This window comes from Wolffia australiana, chromosome 16, assembly GCF_029677425.1.
Source record: "Wolffia australiana isolate 7733 chromosome 16, ASM2967742v1".
Classification (NCBI taxonomy): domain Eukaryota; kingdom Viridiplantae; phylum Streptophyta; class Magnoliopsida; order Alismatales; family Araceae; genus Wolffia; species Wolffia australiana.
In genome coordinates, this window is record NC_135850.1 from 10,363,702 (window position 1) to 10,371,289 (window position 7,588).

General features: G+C 47.1%; 1 long non-coding RNA gene across 1 annotated transcript; it reads right to left on the minus strand.

Moving 5' to 3' along the window:
* Positions 1–514: 514 nt before the first annotated feature.
* On the minus strand, positions 515–4,569 carry LOC144713770 (uncharacterized). Its single transcript, XR_013584141.1, has 3 exons — positions 3,496–4,569; positions 796–845; positions 515–734 (listed from the first exon to the last, which is right to left on the minus strand). It is a non-coding gene; the product is annotated as an uncharacterized LOC144713770 (long non-coding RNA).
* Between the last annotated feature and the right edge of the window lie 3,019 nt (positions 4,570–7,588).

Genomic DNA, 7,588 nt, shown 5'->3' on the forward strand with positions numbered 1-7,588 from the left:
CTTTGCTTCGGATGCTTACACCCACGCATGCGATGAGCGGACCCCACAACGGCTGACCTCGAGGTCATCTTTGACGATCCTTCACTCCCGTCGACCCCGCTGGTGTTCATGCGACAGCATACACCGATCTGTTGCACGCACACTGTCCCTCCGGAGCGCATCGTCTCCATTGTGGCTCTGGACACTACATCTTCTTGACCGTACGTGCCAATTGTTGGCCGCCGTGCTTAACGACAACCGGGCAGTCCCACCCATTGTTGGATCCCCGGATCGCTGCCTACTCCTACCTGCTCTTACTCTCGACTATCTCTCGATTCACTCGCTCGACGCAACCGTCGCTTGTTGAGTTGCACCGTGCCTGCCTCTGACACATCTCCGCTGCACCTGCCCGCACTGCCCGTGCACCAACGAAGATGTCGATGACAAATGCCACCACTGACGAGGTACGTCATTCCCCTTGCTCGTCAGTTAAAATACATTTTTCAGTATATCTTTTGACTGCACTCCACCGCGCTCCGATTAGAATAGACGAGAGAAATTCTCGAGAAACTACAATTTGAGTGTCTTCCTAAGTACAGGTCGAGCCCGCCAATTATGTGCGAGCGCCTACAGAATTATTCCGTTTGGTGCCGTTATTATCGTCGTCGCTCCAATGAGGGTCAGAAGGTCACCGTCACCGTCACCGGTCGCCCACTTCAGAGCTCGGAGTTTGGCGAATCTCCACGAGTCGGGGCCTGCACATACATTCACCTAGGTCAGTTGCCCTCAAGTAGTTACATTCACTTAGTGAATTACCCGTCGGATGACGCCATCGACGACGTGCGACATCATAGCCTGTGCCCATTCTGAAAAATCCAAGCCCAAGTTTCATTAGATAAAAGTAAAGAGATATTTAAAAAATGTATTTTAAATGATATCACATAAAATTCTTGAGTAATTATTGAAAAATAGAAAATGATAAAAATGACTCATGGAAAATTGTGAAAAATAACATTAGGATTAATTCAATCGCAAATTTTAAAAACCTCAAATCCATTCTCAAGATCCAATTTGAGTATTATGGACATTTTTCAATTCACCATGCTTTACTTTTATGAAGCCAAATCATTTTTTAGTGGTGGTAGTTTTCTGGTCTAACTGTCCAAAATGTTTACAAGAATCTAATCAAATGATTATCAATGGGCTGGAGCCTTTATGGAGTTGAGCCATTGGAAAAACATATCTAAAGGGGGAAATTTTGATTTTAGGATATCAAGCAAGTAAATTATAGGAGTCTAGACCATTCTCTAGCCCATTGATTGATCCCTAAAATGCCTCCTACAAGCGGGGAAAATGAATTCATAACAAGCCTTCAAAAATGAGGAAAGAAGGAAAAATGGAAAGGAAAGAGAACAATAAACCATGAAGGTATATTTTTTGTAACTTTCCCTGATTGATTAGTACCCTATTTCACTCTATTTTTCAATGTACACTAGTAGAGGCTTGCCAGAAGGGCAAGGCTCTCCAAGATCTAGGTTGCTCAACCTTCAGAATGTAAGTTTAGTAAATTGTTTACTCTTTTTCGTCTAGTTCTTGTATTGTAAGTTGTCTGATTCTAGGAGATATCAGAAATGATGAATCCAAAATGTGGCATGAAATTATACATATTTTAAGGCCATTTTAGGTATTATTATATTACTGTAACCTTCGTCTTTGTAATAATTTTCATCTCATGCATTGAATGGAGAATTTTTAAAAAAACTATTTTTAATGTGAGTTTTGCATAATTTAGGAGTCCGATTATTTTCATGTAAAATAAGTTTTAACATTACTAATTTTAATGGCTTAAATTCTCTATGTACTGGTTATTCTGCCTTTCGCAGGGCTGAAGAAAATAAATGAATACAAAATATAAGAATATGAAGAAACGCACACAAATATATAAAGAAAAAAATTATTCCAAACTGCCAAGGCAGTTAGCTAGGTGCAACAAGCTGTAGGCAGGCAAGCACAAAATAATCAAGCCCACCTGCAACAGCTGAGCACCAATGTCCCAAAGGTAATGCTAAAAAACTACACACACACAAGCTAAGCCCAAGAAGGCCCATCAAAGGGAGCCCAGAGAGGCCTAGTGAAGAGGTAGCCCGTGCACGCACACAGGGGAGATGACATTTTATTTCATTTTGCGTTCCATGTTGTCGCTTGTTGGCCCACCCCGGGGTAGAGTTGAAAGAAACTCATATTAAAAAATGTTAGAATTTTAAGACAAAAAAAAAGAATGCTTGACCCAGTTTTGAGCCAACCCGGCACAAAGTCTATGTCATAATGGGCTAAATCATAAGTGGCATTTTAATCGCAGCCATCCAATCTTTATGCAGAAGATTGCATGGTCTGCATTACATCAGACCCCTATTTTCGCAAATCTCTTTTTTTTTGTAGGCGTTTGATTGGATGTGGCTGTTGATGAGGATGGTGGGGCTCTTTGATAGACAAATCATAAAAGATAAAATGGCTGACAAGGCTGATGGTGGGGTGCTAACGTGGCTTGTGGGGGCACCATAACCAAAAGGGGTCCACTGTTGTGATTTAGTCGTACCCGTTGGACTACCTATGAAGTAGATTGGACAACTAGGGACAGATCCTCCCCTAGGAGCCATAAGAGCACCCTTAGCACTCACCTCTGATGGCCGTACGTCAGTTTCTAGCCATGAGGGACTGCCTGGGTGATGCTACAGTCCCTAGGGGATCCCCATAGCCATAAAAGCTCATCTTCAGCCATCAACGATCTTCCTAAGGGTAAAAAGGACTGAAAGGCCCAAAATTCTGCATTTTCTAGAATACACAACGGTAGTTAGAGACCCACCTGGATACATCCAATCACATTAGAGATGGTGACAACTCTAAGGAGATTGGGCTGGCTCAAGAAGGCGCCGAAGGAGGTCTAGAACACCAAGGATCTAAGCCAGCATGGAGAAGGATGAGCATGGATGCATACCAAGGTTAGGGAGTGACAATCAACACTCCTACCCCTGCTTGTCTAAATCAAGGCAATCCAAGTTGATTTCTTAGTCAACTTGGTAGATGATGTCGGACGTCATCTAGGACGTCGTCCGGTCGACACCGAATATGACGCCGGTCGTCAGTGTTTTCGTCCGACGGATCAAACCCTAATGGGTCGATGTAACTATGATGCAATGAACGGGTGTCCTACGTGTCGTACGTGCAGGCTACGACTTGAGGGAGGTGCCGAGCTCCAAGCTTGGACGAGAGTCACCTAGCGGTGGCGACGGTGATCTCTCGAACCTCGTCGGAGCGATAAGGATGTCTACGGCCGAACGGACTCAATCCGTTGGGCTCACACGTAACGGACGTACGCGTCCGTACTGGTAAGATACTCGCAATCGTAGTTATCTCTCGTTTAGCCTCTCTCACCAACCTTGCTCGAGCGCGGTGGAGACGAGACAAAAGAGTACTGCAAGAGAGTAATTAAACAAGCGACAGGAGAGGATGGCGTACCTCGTCAACGGTGGCTTGTACTGCAGGATCTCGTCTTCGTCGGTGGCATGTCGGAGCAGGTGGGGCAGAGAGACGCCGGAGTAGACATGGTGGCTTAACGTGCAGCGGATGGTGCCGGAGCTTCTCGTAAAGATCGGACGTAGAGGAGGATGAACGGTTCGGTAGTGTGTGCGGCTCCACGCACGGACGGCCGAAGTCCACGGGCCGGAACGGACAAAGCAATCCCCTGGAATGGACAAGTCAATCGGTCGGATTGACCAATTTGACCTGGTCGGGTCGAACGGCCGGATCGGGTCGGTCGGGTCGCTCGACCGGGTCGGATTGGTCGGATTGATCAATAGGTCCAATCGGTTGGACAATGGTCGGTCGGCCCGGCTGGTCGGTCGGTCGGTCGGGTCGATCGATCGGGACAATCGGATCGGCTGGTCGGGTCGGTTCGGTTCGATCGAGTCGGTCGGCCGGTCAGTCGGCCGGTCGGTCGGCCGGTCGGTCGGATCGGTTCAAAAAACGGGCGGCCTGTCGTCGGTCGGCTCGATCGGATCGATCAGCCTGTCGATCGGTCGGTCGGTCTGATCAAACCGGTCGGATCGGCGGGTCGGGCCGGTCAGGTTGGACCGAACGGGTCGGTCGGGTTGACCGACCCCGACGGACTGGTCGGACGGCGAATGGTCGACCGGAGGTGGCTCGGCACGGCGAGGAACGGTTCCGCCTGCAGTGGTTCCGATTCCCTTGGCTACCTGAGGGGTCCAACGGCATCCCGATGTCGATGGCGAGGTCCCTGCGGGGTCTCCCACAGATCTGGGCAGTCCTGGCCGGGCGAGAGACCTGGCCGGCGGTGGCGCGCCGGAATCGGCCACCGGGAGCAGGAGAGGGGGGTTCGCAGAGGGAGCCGGGTCCCTGGGGCCGGCGTGATGGCTCTCCCGACGCTGGTCGGTGGCGATTCGCGGTGGTTGGTGATTTCCAGTGACTAGGTCATCGCTCTCCTTCTTCTTCCTTCTCTTTGTTTTCTTCTCACGATGAGGAAGGAGACCAGAAAACGTGTTCGATGGAATGCCTCACTTGAAATTCTGGTCTACTTCTTAGGGCGCCCATCTCCTCCATTATATAGGGGGGGAAAATGGCCCCTAAGTGGGCCTTAAAGGGTCCATTTGGGGAGCCCTTATAAATGGGCTCCCCCTTACAACAAAGAAAGACAAAGAAAATAAAAAGGAAATTAAGGGGGACATAGGAGAGAAAAAAGGGAAAGGCAAGGGGGAAGGGTTAGAGAAAGGCCCAGTCCCCTCGACGGCAAAACAACGGACGGACAAACATCACAAACGTGACAAAACACGATGAAAATGAGATGGATGAGAACAGGAAAGATACAAAACACAAGAGAGAGAGAGAGAGACAAGAAAAATGGAAAGGGAAACTAGAGCTGCTTCACCCGGTCTTCAACATCGAGGGCACGCGATGTGGATGACGTTGATGACGATTCTTGATGGCGTGCGCCATCAGTAGATATCTATGTCATATTCATGATTCCTATCACACATTTGGTGAAATATCTGTTTAGATTGATCTTATCGTGATCTCATGGTGCAACCTCTTTGAGGCATTCTATCGAGCATGTCATGTGCACTACGTTGCACAGTTTTCACTATTTTTCCCTCAAATTTTCCTCATAAAATATGAAATATATAATTTATATTAAATAAAACACCAATATAAGCCACACTCTCTTATTATAATCTGCTTATAAATCATATAATAGTATAAATATTCACTCTTAATTAGTTTTATTAACCCTAACTATCCTTTCTTATCATCTTCCTCTATATCTAATAGAATAAACTGGTGGCGACCGCGTCAACGCAACGACACTAGAAGCGCCACCACCGTCCTCCGAAGTCAACGCCACTGCTAAGGACACACTGCCATCGTCACCGAACCAAGTCAACACGCCAGCATCAGGCACATCTCCACCCACGTACGCCCCTTCATGCGTCCTGACTCGTCGCCAAAGACAGATCAAGAACTGCCCCCTGACGTGACACGAAACCACGTCGCTCGTCTTTATTCTTATTAAATGTATTTTCTCTTTCCTCCGAGGCCTATATGTATAGGCCAATGTTCCAAGAAACAGTTAGGCAAGTCATAATTCAAGAATTGAGTTTTTGTTAACTCTTCTTGGAGGACTTGCCCTAGCCTCTCCTTCTCCTTCAGCTCGCCGTCGGCTACCTCCCATCCTTCTTTCTCTCTTCCTTTCTTTCTCTCTTCCTTTCCTTCCCTCTTTCTTTCCTTCTCTCTCTCCAGCCAGCACCAAGACGCCCAACGTCGGCTTCCCCTCTCAGGCCGCTCGCGCCAAGCGCCCAGCGCCGCCCGCTTCAGGGCCGCGCCAGCGCTAGCGCCGCCGCCCTTCAGCGCCGCGCCAGCGCCAGCGCCACCCCTAGGGCCGCCAACGCCCGTCAATTCGCCCCCTCGTTCAAAAGTCCTCACCGCCGAGCAGCTCGAGCTAGCTCGATCAATTCATTGCCAGGGCCGCTCAACGCCCGAAACATCCTGATATTTCATCTAGTGGGCCTTACAACGCCCGGATCGCCCAGTCACATCACAACCTGAATTTCTCGCAGCCTCATCACGCACTCTGGTGCCGAGGTATGCCCAAACCCTTTGGTGTCACGTGTTCTTCGTTCAGTGTTTCGCGAGGATTCTTCCACCGCCGTCAGATTTGATTTGAATTTCTTGAAGTTACCACAAATTCTTCCTTGCATGAGATTTCCCACGGACGTGAATTCCTAGTATTGGATTTGGTGCTTCGGCATCGTCGCAGTGGTTGAAGACGGTACTCCCGCCCTCGACGAGGAACGGGGTTGCACCACCATCATTTGATCGGTTTTAAGTTTTCGAATTCGATCGTGTGGATTTTGCGGTCTGTTTTATCCCTCTATCCAAACCCATCCAGCATCCTCCTCCCTTCGTTGTCATTCCCGTCCCCCCCTAGTAGTCAGCTCCCCTAGTTGTCCTGCATCATAAACTCTTATAAATTACATAATACATATTCTCCCACCTATCTCTCTTACTCTTGAACTCTTAGCGTTTATAAATATTTCTCTATCTTATTAATCTATATCTAATTAAATAATCTCTTCCTTACTATCATTAATATTCTTATCCTTCTTCATGTTTCTCGTATATTCTGATAAAATAAATACTCCTATTAATTATCCTCTTACATATTACTCCTCCTTCCATTGCTATAAATAACCTTCCTATTTTTTGTTGGATTCTAGAGGCCCTGATCTGGATGAACATGAGGATTCCACATAGTAGAATACATAAAGGAATCATAACAACATCATTAAAACATTGCGTCAAAGAACCTGTGCACGGATCGCATCCATGATTTCTTGGATCCCGTAGCGAGATGAGTCAAACTGCTCAAATGTGCAGACTCTAGTTGTACCCACGCGATCCTCGGCACATCCAATCTCCTCCTTCACCCTTGCAAACTCTGATCACCCTATGTTGTCGTTGTTACGCCATCCTGATTGCATTAAGAGGGGAGAGAACATGTGGGGAGAAGGGACAAGAACGGGAAGGCCCCTGAACAATTCTAGCCTGGGTGAATTTTGTTTAAGGCCTTCCCCAATTTATACTAAGTGGTTATTTATCATAATACCCCCAAAACTTAAGTATATCTTCTGACGTCCCAAATACTATTTACGTGTGACCCTCTAAACCTATGTATCAGTCTAGTTAACAACTCAAGCTACCCAATAACCTTAATTGGCCTTCTAAATTAATTAACTATATCATCTTATAGATTAATTAATGTCATATTAATTTAACCCAATCAATAGGTTGAGTTTCCAACAAGTGGGGTGCCAAGCTACACCTCGTGCTCTAGAAGATACAACGGAGTGTGTGTCGAGTCACTCTTGGAACCCGTTCGTCATCAATTATTGTGTACGTATAGTCCCTTGTCCACTTGATGCTCCTAGGATGTCTAAGGGTATGGTCAACTATCAAACCCTAATCGATCATCCACGTTAGTACTGATGCGTTCGAAAATCATCGGAGAATTCTTCTCCAATATTTCACTACCTTGGCC